The sequence below is a fragment of the Podarcis melisellensis genome, assembly GCF_964234715.1.
Source record: "Podarcis melisellensis genome assembly, chromosome: W".
NCBI classification, from domain to species: domain Eukaryota; kingdom Metazoa; phylum Chordata; class Lepidosauria; order Squamata; family Lacertidae; genus Podarcis; species Podarcis melisellensis.
Genome location: NC_138535.1, coordinates 26,541,342 through 26,567,161, shown reverse-complemented (window position 1 = coordinate 26,567,161; position 25,820 = coordinate 26,541,342). Strand labels below are relative to the sequence as shown.

Sequence of the window (25,820 nt, the reverse complement as noted above, 5' to 3'; positions counted from 1 at the left end):
GCTAGATCAAAGCAAAGAATTTGAAGTGGGCTGAAGCGCTTAAAAGAGACTGTAAAAGCAGGACAAAGGGGCATTAACAGACTGTGTATTTAGAAGACAAAAGGATATATTGGCTAAACTTTCTGGTTTTTTTATTACGGAACTTTCTTCCTACTTTTGAGCTATGCGGAGTTAAAGGTGATAACCAAGTTGCCGGGCTGCCAGTGTGCAAAAGGAGAACTGTCAAACTGCTGAAACTTTTCTTGGAGTATAAACTGTGGTTGATACACTAGCGCTTTAACATCTTTGCTGGGACCTTTCTGTCATCTTGTGGCATTATTTTGAAACAGAAACCTCTGGAAGCCTCCCTTTTGAACTTGAGGATTACAAAGGTTTAATAGGAGCTTCAATGGCGGAAAAGAGCTTTTCCTTCTTATGAAACTTTGAAACACTCCCCCTAGAGGATTTGCGGAGATATAGAGGTCTGGGAACTGTACCATATGGAGATTTTTTGTGGTTAAATTGTTTACATTCTGGACCTGCCTTTCTCATGGATTGAAAGACTATCTGACCTTGAACAGAGGCAGCTGTGGAATGAGTGGCTCAGGGAAAACAAGAGCAGCTAAAGCCAAAGAAAAAGAAAAGAAATCTGCGCAACTTGTTCAAACAACGTTAACCCACCAACGCAGATCATCTGTCCCAGCTGTGCTGACAGCACAGGAGGTGGAAGTTGAACCGCCTGTCACAGAAGACATGGCAACTGGAGGATCTGACCCAGTCCTGAGACAAATTTTGGAACAATTGGCACTTTTGAACAAGAAGGTGGACGATCAGTCATCTAAAATTGACCGAGCTACATCCACTATCAGTAAGTTATCGGACCAGGTTTCCCAGCATACTCAGGCCATTGAGAAACTGCAAGGAGCTACGGCAGAGAATTATAAATTAGCTGCGGAAGCCAACCAAAAAGCTGAGCAGGCGTGTAAAAAGGTTGAAGAGATCAAGGGGGAAGTAAGACCTCTGAAAAGACAGGTAGGAGAACAGCAAGCCTACCTGTCACTGGTGGAACTGAAAAGTAAGGAAAGTAATCTCAGGCTGAGGGCCGTTCCAGAACTGGAACAGGGCAACCTAGAGGGATTTCTGACGCTTCTATTCTCTAAATTTTGGGGGGTTGAGGAAGACAAAGACTTTAAAATTGTGACGGCCTTCAGACTGGGAAGATCGGTTAAGAAAGACAAGGCCAGAGACTGTTTGGTTGTCTTGAGAACAAGAGAGGAAAGAGATAAGATATTAGGCCTACATTTTAAAAAATCTTTGGAAATAGAAGGCAAAAAGGCAGAAATCTATAGAGACATCCCTAAATATCTGTTGGACCTTAGGGCCTCATATATAGACTTGACCAAATTGCTGAGGTACAACGCAATTCCTTATAGGTGGGAATTTCCTCAAGGACTATCATTTACCTACAAAGGAAGGAAGGTAAGAATTAAAGCACCTGAGGACCAGCAGAAGTTCCTACATGACAACGAGGAGGACCTCCAAAAGGGAGCTGCAGCTTCTTGGCCACCACCACCGGGACTACCACCAGGACGTGTACCACCTGGATCTGGACCAGCACCACTACCTCTGGGAACGGAGGGAAACTTAGACACCCAATTGTAATATCTAAGAACTAGACCAGGATGTCTCTGCAGCTTCTTAGCTGGAATATACACGGTGGGAATTCTCCAGAAAAAAGGAAAAAAGTATTCCATATTTTGAAAAAAGAACAATTGGACATTATCTGCTTACAAGAAACACATGTGACAAGGCTTCATAGAAAAGTGTTAATTAATAAAAGATTAGGCCAAGAATTTATCTCATCGGACAAAGTCAAGAAAAGAGGAGTGGTGATATATGCAAAGGAGAGCTTGTCACCAAAATTTTTATTTAAAGATGAACAGGGCAGAATTTTGGCGATTGAAATTCAGACACAAGGAGAAAAGTTTTTAATTTTAGGAATATACGCCCCAAATGAAGGAAAATCGGAATTTTTCAGGAAGCTGCATGAGATTATGCTGGACTATTTGGATTACAACAACATCATTATGTTGGGAGACATGAATGGGGTTGTCTCTGTGAATATGGACAAGTCGCAAAGTGCTAACATAACGAAAGATGGCAGACTACCAAAAACCTTTTTTGAAATGACTGACAATATGGATTTGATTGATATATGGAGGGTCAAGAACCCTCTAGGGAAAGAAGGAACTTTCTTTTCTGAAGCTCACATGACATGGACGTGAATCGACCAAATATGGATAACTAGAGGACTGGCACCTAAGACTAGAAAAGTGGAAATCTGCCCAAAAACTTGCTCCGACCACAACGCTTTGAGAATGGAATTGAGATTAAATACAACCGGATCTTTCAGATGGAAAATGAATGACACTTTACTAAGAGATCAGGAGATTGTCAAGAAGGCCCAAAAAGCCTTAAAGGACTATTTTGAAATAAATTTAAAGACGGCTGTGGAAAAAAGAATAATCTGGGACGCAAGTAAAGCAGTTATGAGAGGGTTTCTAATACAGCAGAACACGATTAAAAAAAGGCTCTGGAATGAAAAGAAGGAGAAGATCTTGGAGAAAATAAGAGAAGGAGAGAAAAAATTGAGATCTAGGCCTAAGTCGAAGGAAGTGTTGAGAGAAGTGAAGTTTTTCCAGGCACAATATTCGAAACTGATAAATCAAGAGGTGGAATGGAAAATTAAACAAATGAAACAAAGATCTTTTGAATCAGCTAATAAGTGTGGGAAACTGCTAGCATGGCAGTTGAAAAAGAGACAAAAACTTAATACAGTTACAAATCTAGAGATCAAAGGGAGAATGGTTCAGAAACCCGAGGAAATTAGAAAATGTTTCCAGAGATATTTCAAAGAACTTTATTCTCAAGGGCCGCAAAAAGATTCCGAGGTGGATCAATTTCTTACAACTAACGGATTACAAAAAATACCCCCGGAAATGAGAACAACCTTGAATTGTAACATTACGCATCAAGAAATTGAATGTGCCATTCAGAACCTTCAACTAGGCAAGTCTCCAGGCCCTGATGGACTTACTTCCAAATATTATAAGGTGTTGAAGGACTCTTTGATACAACCACTGTTGGAGGTCTGCAACCAGATTATGGAGGGGAGGAAGGCACCGGAAACGTGGAAAGAAGCTTTCATCACGTTGATACCAAAATTAGAAACTGAAAAAACCCAACTTAAGAACTACCGTCCCATCTCACTCCTAAATGTGGATTACAAAATTTTTGCAGACATTTTGGCAAGTAGGTTTAAAAAAGTATTAAATGAAGTGATTCATAAGGACCAAGCAGGCTTTCTCCCTGGCAGGCATTTGTTTGACAATACAAGAAACATCATTGACATTTTGGAATTTTTACAAACAAACTCAAATACAAGAGCAGTGTTGATCTTTATTGATGCGGAGAAAGCCTTTGACAATATCTCTTGGATTTTATGAAGAAAAATTTGGAAAGGATGGGAGTGGGGCGGGGGTTTGAAAATGGAATAGAAGCAATTTATTTAGAACAAAAAGCTAAATTGATAGTAAACAACGTGGTGACAGAGGAGTTTAAAATTGAAAAAGGGACACGACAGGGGTGCCCTCTGTCTCCTCTGTTGTTTATCTCAGTCCTGGAGGTGCTATTGAACATGATTAGAAATGACCGGTTGGCACAGGGAATTGTGGTCGGAGAGAAACAATATAAATTGAAAGCATTTGCAGATGACTTGGTATTAACACTACAGGAGCCAGTCCCTAGTACTAAAAGAGTGTTAGAATTAATTTCTGACTTTGGTCGGGTAGCGGGATTTAAGTTGAACAAACAAAAAACTAAGGTTTTAGCAAAAAACTTGACAACTACAGAAATAGAGGAGTTTATGAAAGAAACAGAATTAAATGTGGTTAAAAAAGTAAAGTACCTAGGGGTGTACCTGACCTCCAAAAACTTGAACTTGTTTAAAGATAATTACGAGAGATGTTGGTCAGAGATTAAAAGAGATTTGGAAACATGGTCAAGATTGAAACTTTCCTTGTTGGGTAGAATAGCAGCTATAAAGATGAATGTATTGCCGAAAATGTTATTTTTGTTTCAGGCCCTTCAGATCGTGGACAAGGTGGAATGTTTTGGAAGATGGCAGAGGGACATCTCTAAATTTGTTTGGCAGGGCAAAAAGCCCCGAATAAAGTTTAAAATACTAACTGATGCGAAAGAAAGAGGGGGGTTTGCCCTGCCAGACTTGAGGTTATATTATGAATCTGCAGCCTTCTGCTGGTTGAAAGATTGGATTTTATTGGAGAACACCGATGTCCTTGATCTGGAAGGGTTTGGTAACGCTTTTGGGTGGCATGCATATTTGTGGTACGACAAGGTTAAAGCTCACAAATCGTTCAAAAACCATATTGTCAGAAGAGCAATTTTTATGGTCTGGACAAAATACAAAGACTTATTGGAGAGTAAGACTCCGAGGTGGCTCTCGCCGATGGAGGCCAAAGCACGTAAAAGACTTAATATGGAGGCCTACTGGCCTAAATATTGGGAAATAATTGAAAAAATCGGAGATAATTGGAGGTTGCAGAGTATGGAAAAGTTAAAAAACAAGGTGCGAGATTGGTTGCACTATGCTCAAATTCAGGAAGTTTTTAAAGCGGATAAAAAAGTGGGTTTCCAGGTGGAAAAATCGAAATTAGAGACAGAGTTGCTAGAGCCAAAATCTAAGTTACTTTCGAGAATGTACAACTTGCTGCTTAAATGGAATACACAGGATGAGACAGTTAAATCTTCCATGATAAAGTGGGCGCAGGATCTGGGGCATAACATTATGTTTGAAGACTGGGAAAGGTTATGGAACACCGGAATGAAATTTACGGCATGTAGTGCCTTGAAGGAAAATATTATGAAAATGATATACCGGTGGTACATGACCCCAGTCAAGCTTGCAAAGATATACCACCTGTCGGACAACAAATGTTGGAAATGTAAGGAGGAGGAAGGGACATTCTTACACCTCTGGTGGACCTGCCCGAAAGTGAAGGCTTTCTGGGAGATGATACATAATGAATTAAAAAAGGTACTCAGACTTACCTTACCTAAGAAACCGGAGGCCTTCCTCCTGGGCATGGTAGACCAGAGAGTGGTCAAGAAAGATAGAATTTTCTTTATGTACGCTACCACAGCAGCAAGGATCCTGATTGCAAAGTATTGGAAGACACAAGATCTACCCACGCTGGAAGAATGGCAGACGCAGTTGATGGACTATATGGAATTGGCCGAAATGACTGGCAGAATCCGAGACTTGGGAGAAGAAACAACGGAGGAAGTCTGGGAAAAATTTAAGGACTATCTGAAAAAGCACTATAAGCTGTATGAATGTTAAAAAAATGCTCTTTTTTGGAAATTATAGTTTCAGCATTTGTAAATTATTGAAATGGAAAATAAGGTACAAGAAACTAGAGGTGGTGCAATGAAATAACTTTATTGTGTTGAAACTAAAAGCTTAAGGACTTGGGTTACAACGTTTTAGAGATTAGACATCACGATAAAATGAAAGATACATTATTGTGTTTGAAATAAGTTAACAAATTGCTGATGTTTTGAATTTACAGAGAATGCAGGGTTCGGAAGATGGGGGAAGTCCACTAGATCTATTGAAATTTGTAATTTGAAGTTGGATTTTGCATTTTATAAACTTAATAAAAAATTATATTAAAAAAAAAATAAAAAAAAATCCCAACGATAATAGAGTGGCAATCTAAACTATTTGACTATTTAGAACTGGCAAAATTGACACAGAAAATAAGAAATAAAAAAAGTACAAAATTTAATAATGAATGGGATAAATTTAAGTTATATATGGAATCAGAAATAAAAGGAAAATAAAAATGTTGATAAAAAACAAATATATATTTGAAAAATTCACAGTAGGTATGAGATAACGCTTACTACGTAAAAATTGCTTGAAAAATGAGACACTGCAGATAAAAAATATGATAACTTTATTCCGAAATCGAGATAAAGGGAAGTCGATGAGTGTTTGTCAATGTAAGTTGAGTTGCCTATGTTTTTATGTATTACATGTTTCGTTTTTCTTTTTTTTCTTTTTTTCTTTTTTCTTGGCTGTGTAAGTATGTTTGTGATATGTATGATATGTATGTTAAAAAGCAATAAAAAATATTTTTTTTAAAAAAATGTCTCCAGCGTCGAAAAGCTTCATGAATTGCAAGCAGTTCCCGGTCATACACCATGTAGTTCTGTTCTGACTTGTTCAGCTTCCTTGAAAAAAAAGCGCACGGCCTCCACTCGGACTGATTTCCCGTCTGAAGCAGTACGGCCCCCACCGCTCTGTCTGACGCGTCGGTCTCCAGCCTCATAGGCTTCTGCAGATCCACGTGTAAGAGCTGCTCTTCCGAAGCGAACGCCCTCTTTAGCCTTTCAAAGGACTGCTGTGCCTCTTCTGTCCATTCAAACTTCTTTTTGCTGCTGAGACAATCGGTGATGGGTGCAGTTAAGTGGGCAAAGTTCTTGATAAACTTCCTATAGAAGTTCCCAAACCCCAGGAACCTCTGCACGTCCTTCCGGTTCTTGGGAGACTTCCATTCTAGCACCGCCTGCACCTTGCCTGGGTCCATGGCTAAGCCTTTGTCCGACAACCTGTAGCCCAGGAACTCAACCTCTCGGGCGTGGAATTGGCATTTCTCCAGTTTGACCCACAGCTGGTGCTCCTGCAGCCTTTTCAGCACTTCCCTGACGTCCTTAACATGCTGCTCCTCGTTCTCCGAGTAGATTAACACGTCATCTAGGAAAGCCACGCAATTCTTGTACAGCAGGGACCCCAACACGTGGTGCATGAAAGCTTGAAAGCAGGCCGAGCCTGATTGTAATCCGAAGGGCATAACTAAGTACTCAAAGGCCCCCAGAGGGGTGAACATGGTGGTTTTCCATTCATCCCCCTCCCTCATCCTTATCAAATTGTACTCCCCCCGAAGGTCCAGCTTGGTAAAAACCTTCCCCTTCCTTACCCTGCTCAAAATGTCATCAATTCTGGGCATTGGGAAGGTCACTGGTTCCGACACAAGGTTGACCCCCTCTGGCTCTGGCTCTGGCTCTGGCTCTGGCTCTGGCTCTGGCTCTGGCTCTGGCTCTGGCTCTGGCTCTGGCTCTGGCTCTGGCTCTGATTCAGGGTCTCGCTCTGATTCAGGGTCTCTCTCTGGCTCTGGCTCTGGCACTCTATCAAGGACTGTTTCAGACTCAGGCTGTGGCTGTGGCTTTGCCTCTGTTTCAGGCTCAGGCTCTGTTTGAGGCTGTGTCTCTGTTTCAGGCTCCGGCACTGTATCAAGTACTGTTGCAGACTCAGGCTGTGGCTCTAGGCTGTGGCTGTTGCTCTGGTTCGGGCTGTGGCTCTTTTTCAGGCTCTGTTTCTGAATGAGGGCTTGGTTATGGCACTGATTCAGGGTCTCACTCTGTCTCTGGCTGTGTCTCTGTTGCGCCAAAAACGGTGGTTTGTTGTTGTTGTTGTTAGTTTCTTTCTGGGGTGGGACAAATGTTTAGTTGGGGCGGTTTAGCATAATTGTTTCTTGGTTTGTTTTTCTTTTACTATTTTTTTAGGTTATTGTATAGTTTGTATTTTGCTTTTCAAGGGGAAAGGGTCAGGGCTGCCTGGGAGGGGTCCTCAGCCAACAGAATGGCTGGGGCAGGTTCCCTACGGGGGTATGTACTGGAACACCCAATCTCTGTTATCGCGGGTGGGAGGAGCAGTTGCGCTAAGACCAGACCACGTCTTTACCGAAGATCTGGTTCTGACTCTGATTCTGATTCTTTGATTCTGGCTCTCTATCAAGGGCTGTTTCAGACTGCTCTCTATCAAGGGCTGTTTCAGGCTGTGGCTGTTGCTCTGGTTCTGGTTCTGGCTCTTTCTCAGGCTCTGGTTCTGAATGAGGGCTTGGCTCTGGCCCTGATTCAGGGTCTCGCTCTGGCTCTGGCTCTGGCTCTGGCACTTTATCAAGGACTGTTTCAGACTTAGGCTGTGGCTGTGGCTCTGGCTCTGTTTCCATTCTTACAATGCAATGTACACAAAACAATAATCCTCTCTTAGATTTTTTTGGGATCTCTTTATCTAAAATACTCATGTCACCGTTACTTCCTCCACATCTCCAACAAGCATTCGCCAAATTTTTATACATTCTTGATCATCTGGAAGGAGTGAGGTACCACCTACGAGCCATCTTCATCATGTTCTCTCTTATATTATAGCTGGCTGTAAATTTCAAATTTCCATTCCATCAGTTTTCCCCATCTTTTAGCATAATTGGACGGCCCACATCTTGGGCCCACTTTATCATTGAAGCCTTAACCTCCTCATCCATTACTTCGTAGGCTAAAAGAAGTCTATAGATTTTTGCGATTATTTTGGTTTTACTATTCAGTAGTTCTCTATCAAATCTTGAAGGCTCCTTTTCAAAACCTATCTGCTTATCCTGTCTGAACACTTCATTCACCTGGAAGCAACCTGGAAGTAATTCACCTCCTCCTCCCCCCTTAATATTGTGTTATAGATTATCCAGTTCTCTTTGATGTTGTTCCTTTTTTTAACAGCGATTGCTTCTAGTGGAGAGTTCCATCTTGGGGTTTCCTGTTCCAAATATCTTTTGTATTTTCCCCATACCTTATATATAGCATTTCTTATTATATGATTTGAAAAACTCCTATGCGTCTTTATTTTCCCATAATTAAGATAGCCATGCCACCCAAAACGGGTGTCATGACCTTCTAGATCTAAAATATCCCAATTTTTTAATAAATACCAATCTTTCAACCAGAGAAGACATGAGGCTTCGTAATATAGCTTCAAATCCGGTAACCCGTAGCCACCTCTTTCTACAGTATCTATTAATATCTTATGCTTTACTCTTGGTCTTTTACCCTTCCACAAAAATTTAGAAATTTCTTTTTGCCACTTGTTGATACTGCTGGTCTTTCCTGTAATTGGAATCGTTTGGAATAGAAAGAGTAGCTTCGGTAAAACTATCATTTTAATTACCGAAATACGGCCCAGGAATGATAAATTTAACCTTGTCCATGTCTCCAACTGTCTTTTGATATCTTTCCAAAAATTGGTATAATTATCTTCATATAAGTTAATATTCTTTGGTGTTATCCATAATCCTAAATACTTGATTTGGGGGTAGATTTTAATGCGTATTATTTGTTCTAATTCTGCTTTTTCATCTGGCAACATATTTTTAACTAATAGTTTTGTCTTGTTTAAATTCATTTTGAACCCCGCAACTTTACCGTAGCCATATATTATTTCCAACGCCTTTCTTAAACTCTGTTTTGGTTGCTCCGTAGTTATAATTAAATCGTCAGCAAATGCCCTCATTTTGTAACTTCTATTTCCTAGCATAATCCCTTTTATTTCTTTTTCTTCCCTAATTTGTTTACATAAAACTTCCAATGTTAATATGAAAATTAAGGGGGATAGTGGGCAACCTTGTCTGACCCCTTTACTGATTTCACACTCCTGTGATAAATTTCCATTGATTATGATTTTAGCTTTTTGTTTTGATTATATTGCTTCAATCCCTTTTATATACTGTACTGTATACCAAAATCCATATGGTGTAATAGACCTTTCATAAATTTCCAGAATACCCTGTCAAAAGCCTTTTCTGCATCTATAGCCATTAAGACTGCCTTCTTTTCTATTCTTAAGTCTAAATACGCTAATAAGTTTATAATGTTTCTAGTGTTGCTATAAATGTGCCTCCCGGGCAAAAAGCCAGCTTGGTCATTGTGTATCATCATCTGGAAGACTTTTGTTGATCTTTCGGCTAAAATATTTGCCTATAATTTATAATCGTTATTTAGAAGTGCGATAGGCCTATAGTTGTTAATAAGTAGATTGTCCATTCCCTGTTTTGGAATTAATGCAATAAGGCTGTCTTTCCAAGAATCCGGCATGGTTCCGTCTTTTAAGATACTTCTTAATGGGTCAGACAGTAATTCCTCAATTTTTTACAATATATTGCCGGTAGGCCGTCTGGCCCTGGTGGCTTTCCTATCTTTGCTTCCTTAATTGCTCTTTGAATTTCATACGATGTGATAGGGGCATTCAACAGTTCTTTTTGTTCTTTAGCAAGTTTCGGAAGACAGTTCTGTTCTAAATGTTCTTTAACTTCTTCTGTTGTTTCATTTCCTTCCTTATAGATTTATCCTTATCGTTTCTCTATTTCTTTAGGGTTGTTTATTATTTTGCCTTTGCACTTAACTCTATTTATAAGCCTTTCTGCCTCTCTCTTCTTTAATTGCCATGCTAATAACCAGGCTCAGGTTCTGTTTCAGGCTGTGTCTCTGTTTCAGGCTCTGGCGCTGTATCAACCACTGTTGCAGACTCAGGCTGTGGCGCTATGGCTGTAGCTGTGGCTCTGGTTCTGTTTCAGGCTCTGGCACTGTATCAAGCACTGTTTCAGGCTCAGGCTCAGGCTTCTGCTCTTTATTAGGCTTTGTCTCAGTCTTTGGCTCTAGCACTTATTCTAGCTCTATTTCATTTTTTAAAAAATATTTATTAAAGTTTCAAAAAAGTTACAAAAATGAGAAAGAAAAAAAGAAAAATGAAAAAAGGATACAAAATACAGAAAAATAAAAGCAGTTAAAAACATTTCCATGTCTTATCTTTCATTGACTTATTTCCCTGACCTTCTCACACCTCCCTTTTTTGTACTCTAGTTCACTTAAGTATTCCAGCAAATCCTTTCCAACTTGGTTTTTATCCTAATAGTTTATCCTAATGTAGTATAATATTACATTCTGATCTTTCAACAGTTAAAAAATCAATTTTTACCTAATCTTTTGTATCATTTCTGCTAATACCACATTACTTCATTCCAACATCCTTCTAACATTCCTGAATTTTACAATGTTTCTGTAGATAAACTTTAATTTTTTTCCAATCTTCTTCCACCAACTCTTCACCTTGGTCTCGGATTCTGCCAGTCATCTCCGCCAGTTCCATATAGTCCATCACTTTCATCTGCCATTCTTCCCGGGTGGGTAAATCTTGTGTCTTCCAATACTTTGCGATGAGTATTCTTGCTGCTGTTGTTGCATACATAAAAAAGGTTCTATCCTTCTTTGGCACCATTTTCATTATATTCTCTCTTAAGGCAATACTGTTGGTTTCTGCTTTCTTCTCTGTGCAGCGAAGTGCTTGTCACGAGACAGGTTGTTTACATTCCACAGTAAATGCACTGTTGGTTTCCCACGGGAAGAGGAGACTGGATGTGACGTACACTGGTTTCCTGTTTTTCACAGTTCTCTCGGAGTTCTTTGTTTTCCGAGGAGAGAGGGGTTGCCTCTCTGCTCTAGCAGAGGCAAGATGCCTGCTTGTAATCTCTCAGCATTGAAGTGTAAATAAACTAAAACTTAAGCATGTAGCATGTACTACTCATTCTTCTGCTGTGTAAAGGACTCTGCACAATCAACATTTTTGGTCCTGGGCCCAGAAAAACGCGATCAATCTGACGGATGGACTCCGTGGGTCGAGTGGGAGTTCCGGCAAAGGAACAGAGAAACGGACCGGTCTTATCTTCTCTGCGTCAAGTTGATTGATTGAGAGGTATGTGCTCATGCTCCGGGCAGCCTGCCAGCTCCTAATTAATGGCTTTATGGCTGGACTTTGAACTTTTTAAGGCCGTTTGCCACGGCACAAGCGTAGAGGCTTGGGGGAAAGCGAAAGTAACGTTTAAAAGTGCCTTTGGAATGAGGTTTGAAGCAGCAGAGAAGCAGCTTGTATAAAGCAGCTTGATTTAAAGCAGCAGAGATGATGCAGAAGGCTAATGCCAGAGTCATGATGGCTAGCTGCAGAAGGCTGGCTGATGCAAGTGGGGAATCTGATGCCAATCAGCCACATGCTCAGCTCAGAGTAGCCTGTGATACTGCCGTGATTCTGAATGAAGCAGACCGCCAGGGTGATAGCTGCATGGGTAAGGGGAAGTCTTCACAGACGTCATCCCAGAGTGCAGTGGATCATGCCGGGGGCGGGGGGGGGTCCTGGGGAGGAGGTGGATGTCAGGGAACTGCCATCAGGGCCGGAGGGAGAGGGAGGGCTCCAGAGGGGTCCCAGAGAGCGTCCCGGGATGGGGAGAGGCAGCCCATCTTCTGGGGAAGAGAATCAGCGTAGCACCAGTGGAGAAGAGGGGCAGATGGGGGAATCGGCGAGGCGGTCCCATGACTCCTTGCCAGGGACCAGCGGGGAGAGTAAGGGTCCTCCGCTGCCTACGCCCTCCTTGCGCAGAAGGCTTCCGAGCAGGGAGAGTAGGAGGAGACTAGACATCAAAGAGCTTCTTTTCTGGAAGAAGTTCAAGAAACGCCCGCTGACGGATTCTGCCAACGATTGAGACAGCCACAGGTGAGTGGCTGTCCGGACAGAAAAGGTTCACTCAGGCAACCCAGCCAGGTGTTGCACCGGTTTACACACGAGCAACCCCTAGAACCATTACAATTTAGAAAAGTACAGCATTTTGAGGAAAAATACATTCAGATCCATTCTTAAAGTCAATGAGAAAGATACAGCAAAAAGGATACAATTTGATACAGCGAAAAAGGATCCATTCCCCAAGGCACCGTTGACCTTCTTGTAGGGTGTCAAGGCAGAATACGATCTATTTGATATTGGTAGGGTCCTTCTCCTTCATTCCCCTCTCTGACCCTGACTCTCTTAAGACACAGGGACCATCCCAGAGTGTGGGCACAACTTCTGCCGGTCCGGCCTGATGCAGTGCAAAAAGGAGGCTGGCTTCCTGTCCTCAAGGCCGAGTTGGAGTCCAGAGAAGGAGCCTCGTCCGCAATGGGCGAAGTAGCCAAGACTCTCAGTCTTCCAGAGGGAAAGGATGTGGAGTTTGGAACAAACAGGGTTAAAACTCCGTGGTGCCCTGCATCTGGGAGGGGCCGGAAGCAGGACCCTACATCACAGGCTTTGTCTGTGAGAGTTAGTTTCAGTTCTCACTGAGAGACGCTGAGAGAGACAGCTCAACGGAGCTGTCTGTGTGCTTTTTTAAAAGCACGGAGGAATGCCTTTGGAATGGCGGAGGTTTCTGATGGAGAGACTGACTTATGACTTGTAAATAAACGCTCCTAGAGATAAGAACCGATCTGTCTCTTGGACTTAATTTATCCCTTTCTCACATGGACTCAGGACCGCTGCATTTACTCTGCTAGGCCAGCTCAGTGCTTCCAGGGATACGGAGCTAAACTGGGAAGCTTGCTGGACCCAATATCAGCAAAAAGGAGGAGTCTGTGAGAAGCACCAGGAGCCCCTGAAACTCTTTTGCAAGGAGGATGAAGCCCCCATCTGTGTGGTTTGGGGCAGATCCAAGAAGCACCAACACCACGAGGTGATTCCTCTGGAAGAGGCTGTTGAGGAATACAAGGTACCTTGAGGGGGAGAAATAGCTGTGATCTTCTCATGGTATTCCTTGGTGGTTGTTTATTACCTTAGAAGCAGCCAAGGGGAAGCCTGAGGGCTGCTGGGAAGGCTGGGAGGAAGGAGTCAAAGTCTTTCTCTCTGCCAGGGGGGCCAAGGGATCTTCCCTTGAAATACAGCAGCTTCAAAGATTTGAGTTGGGACCATGGCAGGGAGAGAAAGGGTTAACCTCATCCACATCCCCCAGCAAGGTTGCTTTGTACACATTTAGAACACTACAAATGTGAATTGCACATGTCTCCTTTGGCTAGCAGGATGCCTCCTCAATACCCTGCCAAGCAGAGAGCAGCAAGGGGTCAGCTGCAAGGGGGTGGGGACTGGGGGCTCCTTTTCCCTTCTGGGGTACCTCAGAGCCCATATAGAGTCCTTTGGTAGCTTCTCTATCGGTAGGAGAAAATAACAGAGGCCAACCAGAGAATACTGAGAAGCAAAGCAGCTAGTAAGCCAGATCTTTATTACCTGTTGCAACAGGGTGCTCACCCCCCCCCCTCCCACGCAGGAGACCCCGAACCAAGTCCTTATATAGACATTTGAAATTGCCCACCCTGGAGCCCAAGACCACCCCTCCATACATCATACATACATCACAGAAGGGGCGGCCTACAACAGACTCCTGTCTGGCAGGAAACCTGTTGATGGGTTTACCTGGCTGTTCATGGGTTTACCTGCATATTCTTTTGTGATGAGAACTACTTACGGTATTTATGTATGTGTTTATATCTTAGACCTTCTAATTCTCCTAACACCAGGAATTGACCAGATGGTGCAGGATGCCCCCCCCCCAGTATCTGTTGGAAGCAGATTTAGGAGTGGGGGGTGGAAGCACCTACTGGTGGGGAGCACACTTCTTCTGGGGATGCTTCCTCCTCCTCCTCTTCCCACTTCTCCCTGGGGCCTCAAGATGAGAAGTCAGGCTGGAAGTCTCCTCGGAGAAGACAAAGGAGCAAGCATGGCTGCCTTTCCTCTTCTCCAGACCAGTTCGTTGGACGAGAAGCCTTTCCCATCCCAGTTCTGCAGTGGTTTTCAAGCAGTGTGCTGTGGCAGCTGGGGTGCCTTGAATGATGGTCAGGGGTGCCGCGGGAGACACTGGCCTCTGCCCCTCTTTCCTTCCCTCCCTCCTCGGATGCCATCTCTGCCTCCCCAAGGCTTGCCCAGCTGTTCTCCCCCAGAGAATGGTGCCTCTGGGGCTGGCCAGGGGGTGTGGGCTGCCAGGAGCTGAGGCGGCCTCAGAGGAAGCAAGCCAACTGGCGAGGGGCCCTTGCTGTTGGGAATGGACAGGCAAGTCCCAGGCCCCTGGGGGGCAGCAGGGGCAGCTCAGAGACCAAGAGGAGGACTCCTAATGAGAGGGGAGAGGAGAGGAGGCTGAGAGAGCACTCCGCAAGGGAGGCTGTTCAAGAAAGGGGGAGGGGTGGCAAGCAAGGGGGGACCTAACTGGTCTCCTGAGCCCCACAGGGGTGCCGCAGAAAGAAGGGAGTTGGTCCAGGGAGCCGTGGACCCCAAAAGGTTGAAAACCTCTGTACTTTTCTTTCCTCCAGTCAATTCCTTTCCTATTATAGCAAGGCCACTGGACCCAAGAAGCCAGTAGAATATTCATCTCCTCTCTTTGTCGCCGCCTGGAGATTCGGAGGAAAGAGAGAGGGGGAATTCTGGCCTATCAAGCAGACCTGGACAAGGAACGCAAAGACCTCCTTGGAAGTGTCCCTCTTGTTACTAGTGAGGGAACAAGCACTTCAAGAAGCAAGTCCGGATTGAGGAGGGAGAGGGAAATCTGCCCATTTCAACTTCTCTCATTTCTCGTTTTTCCATATTGGTTTGTTATTTATTTATTATTCTGAAAATGAATCAAATGCTAGGGTGGCTACCTTCTCGTATAAATAGTTTGATACGTGCTTTACCCTCATAAATACATTACCTGGCTGGGCCAACCTTGAGAAATTCAGAGGTGTGAATTTCAAAAGATTGCTGTTTTGGTCTCCATATTTCCCCCAAGAATTGCGAATTAGGTAAGTTCACCTTTGAATGCAGCTAAATGGAGTTTATTTCCCATTGTTGTTTATTATGTGAAAAGCAGTCAAGGAGAAGCCTGAGGACTTGTGAGCTGAGAGGGTGGAAGCAGTTCACTTCAAATCCTAATTCTCTTGCTGATGTTTTGAAGGCTGACCATCTTCCTCACTCAGACCTCCTCAGAACCGGAGAGGCTGAAGACTGTGGAGAAGTTGAGACAACTGCGCCAGTTCCTGGAAGAAGAAGAAGAAAAGCGTCTGCTGAATCATGTGGAAGAGGTGGAGAAGGAGATTGCAGGGAGAAGGGATGAGCAGCTGGCCAGACTCTGCAGGAAACTCTCCTCTCCTGAGAGGATCATCCAGGTGATGGAGGAAAAGGGTCAGCAGCCAGCGAGTGAACTGCTGCAGGTAAGACGGCTCCAGGAAAAGGCTGCCTCCCATCCTTTATGTGCCCCTTCCATGTACACAAGGAGTGTAGGGGCTCAGTTGACGGAGCCTCGAGTCAGCTTTGTAATGGACAGGAACACCCCAGAGACCTGGGATGCTGAACTCACCTGAAGGCCGACTAGAGATTCTTCAGTCTTCTTGAGGGAAGGGGAGGGGATTTTCTGCTCCTTGCTGATGATTTGCCTCCGAATGCCTTCCCGCTGGGCAATGCTGCCTTCCTGCCCTGCCCTGGGCTTCGCCAAGGATGCAGTCAGGCCTCCTTCTGACATGAGCCAGTCTCTTGACCAAGCTTCTCTTCCCGTTCCCTCCACAACTTCTGGGTGGATCCCCTTCCCCATAGATCCTGATCGGCCCAAAATGGTGCTCGGCCACAGTGACCAAAGAGCAAGACAGAGGGACTCATCCAGACTGCGCCACCTTCTCCACTCACAATCCCATATGGCCAGACGTACAAGTGCTTCTGAACGCCCTCTTTAAGGAGGCGGAGAAGGCTGACATACTGGCAAAGGCAGGAGAAGCCCTATTACGGAATGGTTGCCAGATGTCCCCGTCTCCCGGGGACAGTCCCCGGATTTAAAAATCTGTCCCCAACAAAATCAGTCCCCGGAATGTCCCTGGATTTCATTTAAGGCCCCCAGATTCATATTTTAAGTGTTGTAGATTTATTAGTAGGGAAGGAATGTTGCGTGATTGGTTCAACGGCACAAGACACATCATATGGGGACTTCCGGCGAGGCAAAATGGCGGGTGCCACGGCAATGAGCAGCTCCTGAAGCCAGCCAGAGCCAAGTGCACTACCAGGCTGGCTCCGGGCTGCTGAGACTGCCACCTGCGCTGCCACTGCCGAGGGGGAACCAGGGATGCCCGGTGCGTCAACTGGGGGAACCGCTGACCCCCCCCCCAGGACCCAAATCGAGGCGGGAGCGAGAGCGCCCGGCCACGTGGACAATTGCCCAGTGGCGCTCCAGGGCCAGTAAAAACCCCGGAGCCAACCCAGGGAGACGGAGGAAAGGAGAAGGAGAAGGAAGAGAGAGAAAGAGGAAGGAGAAAAAAGAGGGGAGCCCCGACCTTGCGGCCGCTGAGGAAGAGAGGTAGGAGAGCACCAGGAGGGCAAGGACACGGGGCCGAGCCCAGGCCCGACCCGAGCCTACTCCAGGGCAGATAGCACTCCAAGAGATCAGGCTGGGGCCCAGAGGAAGGCCACGCGACAGAGGAGACCCAGAAGAGAAGGTATTACTTCTTAGTTTTTTAAAAAATGATTTTTAAAAAATAACATTTTTTTCTCTTTTGAAAAAAAAAAAGTGTCCCCAGATTCTTTGAAAAAAAATCTGGTAACCTTACCTTAAATCCTAACCTTCTGATTCCAAGTCTCTTCTTTCTCAATATCCCCATTCCGTTAACCGCACCAAGCAACAAGCTGTAAAATACAAGTTTAAAACGCAGGCTTTCCTTTGCATATCGCAGAACTTTAAATGTAATTTGTGGTTTTTTCCACCTGTCCTCCAAAATTCGGTCGTTTTGCCATCCTTTAAATGGGAAATCAGTAGTCAAGCCATACTTTTTGGTAAAACGTTTGTCTGGATCCCGGAAGTCCTACCTGAGAAGAACAATGGGAGTGTCCGCTAGCGCCAACCGCTTCTCCTTCTGCAAGCAGCGCCACCCGAATTCCCACCTGGGATGAGCCGCTTGGCGCACTAAACTGAGCCGCCGGAGAAAGACTGGGGCGGGCGGCAAGTGGGAGGGGGAAGTTGTGCGCTTCTGTCCCGTGAGAAAAGCGCTGGGCTCTGTCTCTCCAGTTGCGCTTCCTCGGTTCAGAGGTGGACTATAGCAGCTGGGCTGGGTTGCCACTGTAGCAGGAACCCACCCCACCCCAATCATTCTGTTTGTATAAACTACACACTCACACACTATATACACCACATTTCTGTTATAAATTCATAGAAAATCAACCATACATCGGATTTGCACTGTTCCATTTTTATTTTACTCCATATGACAAGAACTAACAAAGGGGGGTGGCTTAGTCCTGGTCAGCCATAATCCCTTCACCGTCTCAGCACATCCACAGGAGCCCTGCCCATGCCAACCCTGATGATCCCAGACAGAAGACAATCAAGATCACAAAGAACTTGCATATGGGAGTGGATTCAACATGGACTGAAACAAAGGACACTGATCAGATCTTCCCTCAGGGGGCAGGAAACTGCAAAATTCCCTTTGTCTCCTGGAAGTTCCTGGAAGTGACTCAGGGGGAGGGGGAAGGGAGGAACCAGCCAGGTGACAAGACACTCAGGTTACCACCACAACTCCTCCCCCAACCCCTCCTTTCTGTAATGTATGCCTCCCTCAACCCCTCCTTTCTGTAATGTATGCATGATGTTTCTGGGGGTGGGCTTGATCTAGAGGAGGGGAATTTCAAAAGTTTTTATAAGACCTTGCACACTATTCTTCTGGGTCTTTCCTCTCTCCTGCAAGTGAGGGGAATACCCTGTTGCAACAGTTCAATAAAGGCCAAGCCTACAGGCTGCTGTTTTGCTCCAAGTTATCCTGGTTGGTGTCTTTGTTTTGTCCAAGAGAGCCCTCGGATTTTTCCTGTAACACCACAAAGCCCATCAAGGCCACAGGCTGCTAGCATGACTCATCCCGGCTTTCTCATCTGAGGGGAAAGGATGCACGGTCTTAAATGCTGGCCTTGGCAACTTGGCTGAGCTACCTTGGGCCAGTCCTTGGGCCAGCTTAGCCTCCCACCGCAGCCGCTCCAGGATGGGAACTGCGTCCGAGGAAAGCGGGAATCAGGCGGAGGAGGACGTCGGGTTGGGTGGGGATTGCCAGGAGCAGCACAATGTCCCTCCAACCCCCGGCTTCCACTCTCCAGGCAGGCGCCCAAAGTGGCCAGCTGGCAAGGGCTCTTTCTTACTCCAGCCTTGGCGTGCAGATCCCGGGTTCAGCCCCAGATCTCTGGAGCGGAAAGGCTCTTGGGCGTGAATATGAAAGGCAGCATGTGTCAGAATAGGGCATACTGAGCCAGTACAGATGAACGTGACTGTTGGTTCGCTTCCTCGGCATCCCAGAACTGTGAAGGTTGCCTCAACTGTTGAGCAGCACAGCTAAGGAAGAAGGAGTGGCGTGTCTCTGGGGGGAGCATAGCTCTCATTCCCTTCCAAACACACAGACAGGACAGTGTGGTCGCACCCAGGGAATAGTTCGGCTTTGGATCCATTCCAGTCCGGCTTCCGCGCTGGTCATGGGACCGAGACGGCTCTGGTTGCCCTAACAGATGATCTTCGTAGACAGCTGGATCGAGGCGGGTCGGGGCTGCTGATTCTTCTAGATCTGTCAGCAGCTTTCGTCATGGTCGATCACGAACTTCTGGACCACCGCCTTGCCGACATGGGGATCCAGGGCACAGTCCTTCAATGGCTGCGCTCGTTTCTCTCTGGTCGGGGACAGAGGGTGGCGCTTGGGGGGGAATTGTCATCGCGCCACTCCTTGGTGTGTGGAGTACCTCAGGGTGCGATACTCTCCCTGATGCTTTTCAACATCTTTATGCGCCCCCTCGCCCAGCTTGTCTGGAGTTTTGGGCTGGGTTGCCATCAGTATGCCGATGACACCCAACTCTATCTGTTGATGGATGGCCATCCTGATTCGGCCCCAGACACACTGACCAGATGTTTGGAAGCTGTGGCTGGATGGTTACGTGGGAGCCGGTTGAAGCTAAATCCTTCGAAGACAGAGGTCCTGTGGCTGGGACGGGACGATATGGGATTGGGGGGGGGGGCAACTCCCATCTCTTGTGGGGGCGCAATTAGTGCCAGCACCGTCCGTTAAGAGTTTGGGTGTAATCTTCGACACCTCCCTTTCCATGGAGGTGCAGATTGCAGCTATAACAAAGGCAGCATTTTTCCATCTCCGCCAAGCTAAGCAGTTGGCTCCTTACCTCTCTCGCCCTGACCTAGCCACTGTGATCCACGCGACGGTCACCTCCAGACTGGATTATTGTAACTCGCTCTGCGTGGGGCTGCCCTTGAGACTGACCCAGAAACTCCAGCGGGTGCAGAATGCTGCGGCGAGACTCCTTACGGGGTCTTCGCTGCGAGATCACATTCACCCAGTGCTATACGAGCTGCACTGGCTCCCGGTGGAGTACAGGATCAGGTTTAAGGTGCTGGTTTTAACCTTTAAAGCCCTATACGGCCTAGGACCCTCGTACCTACGGGACCGCCTCTCCTGCTTTGCCCCACAGAGAAACTTACGGTCTTCAAATAAAAACATCTTGAAGGTCCCAGGCCACAGAGAAGTTAGGCTGGCCTCAACTAGAGCCAGGGCTTTTTCGGCTGTGGCTCCGACCTGGTGGAACACTCTGTCACAAGAGACTAGGGCCCTGCGGGACTTGACATCTTTCCGCAGGGCCTGCAAAACAGAGCTGTTCCGCCAGGCCCTTGGCCAGGGCGCAGCCTGACTCCCTCGCTTGGCAACCTCGCGGAGCTCTGGTCCAATGGTGGCCAGTGGCTTGAATTTAATTAATTTTATAATGAATGATTTTAGAGTGTTGTTTATGCTGTACTTTTGTACTGTTTTATTGTTGTTAGCCGCCCTGAGCCCAGCGGGTTATAAATAAAATTTTTTATTATTATTATTATTATTATTATTATTATTATTATTATTATTATTATTTGCAGCAGCCGGATGGCTGGCTGAAACACACACCATTGCACTCTTTTTGAATGGGATTCACTCTGAATCAGCCAGTTAGTGAACTTGGTGCTCCTGTGCAACAAACCCACTACAAAACTGCTCTTCCCCGCACACTTCCAGGTCCCTCCAGCTGGGCTTTTTGAGTGTAATGGGTTTTTCTCACTCCAGAGCAGTTTGTCTTTAAGCTGAAGGTCACCAGGAAAGCAAGGGAGACCAGAAATATTGCATTTGTTGATATAATAAGCTTTTAATAACTCTAATACAATCTGAATCATTAGGGGTGCATTGCAGCAGTCATTGCAAATCTCCATGAGTCGCCTTTCAGCCAGAAGCTCTGCAGCACAGGTGGTTCTGATGATTCCCCTGTAAGGAAGGCTTACAATGTAGGAGGCTATGGGGCTTTGCGGGGGGGGGGGCATCATAGAAGTAGGCATGATGTGGGAAAGGGTTAGACCATGTTGCACCTCCAGCCGCAGAGGCAGTCTACCTCTGCCTACCCGTTGCGGGTGTCCCCAGTGGGGAGAGTGGGGCTGCATTTGGAGTCTGCTTGGGGCTTCCCTTGGACATCTGCTGGGCTGCTGAGAGCTGGACTAGATGGGCCTTGGTCTGATCCTGCAGGGCTGTGACAATAAGAGCCTGGAGTATGGCTGCTTTGCGAGCAATTCAGGGAACAGTAGTACAGAGTTGCATCTTCCTGGGAAGGGGCACGTGCTCAGCAAAGCTGTCTCTTGCTTCTGGTCCTAAGAGTTGGGGTGGGGACATGGAGGAAAGGGGTCTCTCCCCTGCCTCTCTCTGTGCCCGAAAAGGCAGATAGCAGAGGAAGCGAACCAATAGTCACGTTCATCTGTACTGGCTCAGTATGCCCTATTCTGACAGATGCTGCCTTTCATATTCACGCCCAAGAGCCTTTCCGCTCCAGAGATCTGGGGCTGAACCCGGGATCTGCACGCCAAGGCTGGAGTAAGAAAGAGCCCTTGCCAGCTGGCCACGTTGGGCGCCTGCCTGGAGAGTGGAAGAGGGGGTTGGAGGGACATCGTGCTGCTCCTGGCAACCCCCACCCAACCCGACGTCCTCCTCCGCCTGAATCCCGCTTCCCCCGGGACGCACTTCCCGTCCTGGAGCGGCTGGGGGGGGAGCGCTCCCCACCCCCCTTTCCAGACTCTCCTCGTTCTTCTTCTTCATGCCTCGGGTGTTTTCCTGAGTGTATCTTCAAAACAACCCTCTGTGAGGGAGGCTAAGCTGACCCAAGGTTGCTAAGCCAAGTTGTCAAGCATTTAAGACCACGCATCCTTTCCCCTCAGATGATAAAGCCGGGATGAGTCATGCTAGCAGCCCGTGGCCTTGATGGGCTTTGAGGCAGCCCGGCCCCCTTCTCTGCAAGCAGGCTGCCTCCGGGGAGGAGCAGCACTTTTCTGACGGGACAGAGGCGCCCGACTTCCCCCTCCCACTTGCCGCCCGCCCCAGTCTTTCTCCTGCGGCTCACTTTAGCGGCTCATCCCAGGTGGGAATTCGGGTGGCGCTGCTTGCAGAAGGAGAAGCGGACACTCCCATTGTTCTTCTCAGGTAGGACTTCCGGGATCCAGACGAACGTTTTACCAAAAAGTAAGGCTCGACTACTGATTTCCCATTTAAAGGATGGCAAAAAGACCGAAGTTTGGAGGACAGGTGAAAAAAACCACGAATTACATATAAAGTTCTGCGAGATGCAAAGGAAAGCCTGCGTTTTAAACTTGCATTTTACAGCTTGTTGCCTGGTGCGGTTAACGGAATGGGGATATTGAGAAAGAAGAGACTTGGAATTAGAAGGTTAGGATTTCAGGGTTAGATGGCTTGGATATTTGTGGTAGATCAAGTCAGAGTAAATGCGCATCTTGAGAACCACTGTATTAGACGTGTGTGGCGTATTAAGAATCTGAAAATAGATATAAAGTTAGTTTATACGCAAAGACTCTGTTTCACCAGAAGACCCTTTTTATAGACAAAAGGGTGACGGATAAAGAGAAATGGTTAATCTACTGAGAGTTCTTAAAGTGAAAACGGGGAGATTGTAAAATTAAAACAAGGGGTTTCTCTTTTACACTTAATAAAAGAGGGTTGGGGTGTTGTTTACGGGTTCTTTTTCCGGGGGGGGGGGGTTTGCTGTTGGTGATGTTTTTTTTTTCCCCTCTTTAGCTTGGATTATATGATTTACGTGGAATCTTTATTATTTATGTGGATTTTTTTTCAATTTCGTTGTGTACTTTTTGATATTTTCTTCATTGTTTACGACTAGTTTTGTTATGTTTGCAGTTATGTAAAGTTTTATTTTTTTTGTAAGCTGCCTTGCACATGGTTTGAAATTTGGAAAGGCAACATACAAATAAATGATTGATTGATTGATTGATTGAGAGAGTCTAGTTGGAAATGAAGACCTGGGGTATGGAAGAGTGGAAGACGGGTTTTGAGATACAATTGTGCACATCATGTGATATCAAAAATGTACAAACTTTTGTTGAAATCCTAAATGGAAGAGGAACAGATTAAAAAGTGCATGATTAAAGGGGCAAGAGTTTCTCTTTTTTGGTTATATTGTACAGTTGGAATAGTGGTAACATATGTGGACTAAAGAGTTAAAATAATAATTGAGTTATGTCTTGAAATAGACTTTTAAATATATATATATTTAAGTATTGTTGGTATCTAACTCCCAAGAAGTTATTTAGAATACATGAAAACATACCAAATATTTGTTGGAAATGTCAAGAAGATGAAAGGACATTTTCTCGTGCTTGGTGGACATGTGAAATAGCTTAAAACATATGAGATACAAATACATACATTGTTTTTGAAGGTTCCTATTCAACTGTTGGGACTTACCGATATACAGAAAGCCTTTCCTGACTATAGCGCTGCAGCAGCTCCCAGCCAAGTGCTAGGAAATGTTCCCCAGCAGATGGCATGCTAGGAGGTCCTGCACCACTGGGTTTTTCAGGCATTCAGAGAAAATGTGGATTTTAGGACTTAGAAATGGGTCTGCAGCTTCATTTGGCACTGCCAGAAAAGACTGCCCCTTCAAATTCTGTTTCTAACGCGTATAATAATTTAATAATTATATTTTTAAATTATTTCTACCTGGCCCATCTGGCTGGGTTTCCCTAGCCACTCTGGGCGGCTTCCAGCAAAAGATTAAAAATACATTAAAACATCAGTCATTAAAAGCTTCCCTAAACAGGGCAGCCTTCAGGTGTCTTCTAAATGTCATATACTTGTTTATTTCTTTGGCATCTGGTGGGAGGGCGTTCCACAGGGCGGGCGCCACTACCGAGAAGCCCTCTGCCTGGTTCCCTGTAACTTCGCTTCTCGCAATGAGGGAACCACCAGAAGGCCCTCAGCGCTGGACCTCAGTGTCCGGCCTGACCGATGGGGCTGTATTGAAGCACAATAGGGGGGGGGGTGTAGGGACTTTGCGCAGGTGATTGATGGTCAAGAAAAGGCAACCTTTGTGCTGTTTTATGTCAGGAGTTGGGAATTCTAGAAGTAGTATTCCTGTTTGCATGTTCTTACTTCCTGTATTGCTTGAATGAAAGAGGAAAACTTCACTTCCTAATTAATTATGTTAAGCGAGGCAAATGTTAGGTCAGGAAGCTCAGCGCAGTATACCCGAAGGAGCATCTCCACCCCCATCCTTCAGCCCGGAGGTCCTCCTCCCAGGGTCTTCTGGTGGTTCCCTCCCCGCGAGAAGCGAGGTTGCAGGGAACCAGGCAGAGGGAGGGCCTTCTCGGTGGTGGCAGCCTCTCTGTGGAACGCCCTCCCTACAGGTGACAAGGAGATGAGCAACTATCAAACCTCTGGAAGGCAGCCCTTTATAGGGAGGCTTTGAATGTTTGTTGTTTTAATATGTGTTGGAAGCCGCCCAGAGAGGCTGGGGAAACCCAGTGAGGTGGGTGGGGTACAAATAACACAATTACATTTATAGCCCCCATTTCCTGCAAGGAGGTCCAGTTGGTGTGCAGAGTTCTCTCTCCCCCCCCCCCCATTTTATCCTCACAACAACCCTTTGAGGTAGGTTAGGCTGAGCGTGAGTGCCTGGCCCAGGGTCACCCAGTGAGCTTCAGGGCTGAGTTTGAATGCCTGCCCCCAGCATTCCTCCTCTGCAAGGCCTGCCTCCTCCCATGAGAAAGTCTGCTCACACACTCTCAAGCCCCCATGGATGGCTGAGGCAGGTAAGGTTGTGTGTGTTGGAGGAGGGCAGGAGCAGGCAAGGTGAGCCATGCCCCCAAAGGAGGCAGCTGCAGCAGCCCCCTCCTCCTGCTGCCCTCCAGGAACAGGGCGGGGAGGGACCAGCCCCCAGGAAGGACATGTTTGCCTCCCTCTGCAGTGCTCAGAACAAGAGGGGAATGAGGCCACCCAGGCCCTCTGGAGCACAGAAGGGCTCACCATCCTTGACTTTCCCCCTTCAACTGCCTTTCTACCCAATCCCTCATTTTGAGGAAGTCTCCTCTTTTGACGTCAAATGTGACTGTTCTGGATTTCCTTAGCAATTGTCCACTTCCATACTGTGTATGTTGAATTTGATAGCACTGTGGTCACTGTTCCCATTTGATTCAACCACACCTACATCTTGTCAGTTGAGAGCATCAGGCAGAGCACCCAGCACCTACCGAAGCCTTTTTTTATTCCAGCAGGTCTTTTTAACGGAAGTCTGATGTCATCCATGTTAACTTTTTCTGCAATGTATTTCTCGTGTGTCACTTCAGAGATGATTATAGTCAAGTGGTGTATAAGCTGTTTAAATAGTAAATGGTTGAATGCAATTTTAAAAATAATAATTGTATAACAAGGGGGAAAGCATACTTGTATCTGACCATATCTTAATGGACACAGACCTTGATAAATAGCATCCTAGCCATAGGCTAATTTTGTGGAGTTTAAAGCTAAGCATACAAGTTCTCAAAGCATGCTTTGAAATCCATATGAACTCTAGTATGCTGTCGGGGGAAGAGGAAGGATGTGGTTGGCTGAAATGAAGTCCGATCCTGTACAGATAAATCACTAGTGGAAGCGCCAACAGAAACCTGTACAGATTCCACACGATCATGAGGAAGCCTGAATCTGGGCAGGACCTTGTCTCTTTGCCTGTCATTTGTGGCTGCTCCACCCAGGTCTGAGACGCCTTCCGGAGTGAAACAGTG

The 25,820-nt window shown here is 45.9% G+C and overlaps 1 pseudogene across 1 annotated transcript in view; it reads left to right on the top strand.

The window, feature by feature from the left end:
* Positions 1–18,717: 18,717 nt before the first annotated feature.
* Positions 18,718–25,820, top strand: part of LOC309361278 — a 162,126-nt pseudogene continuing 155,023 nt past the window's right edge. Inside the window, exon 1 of the transcript in view lies at positions 18,718–18,762. The product of the transcript in view is annotated as an uncharacterized misc_RNA (transcript). The remainder of the gene's footprint in view (positions 18,763–25,820) is intronic.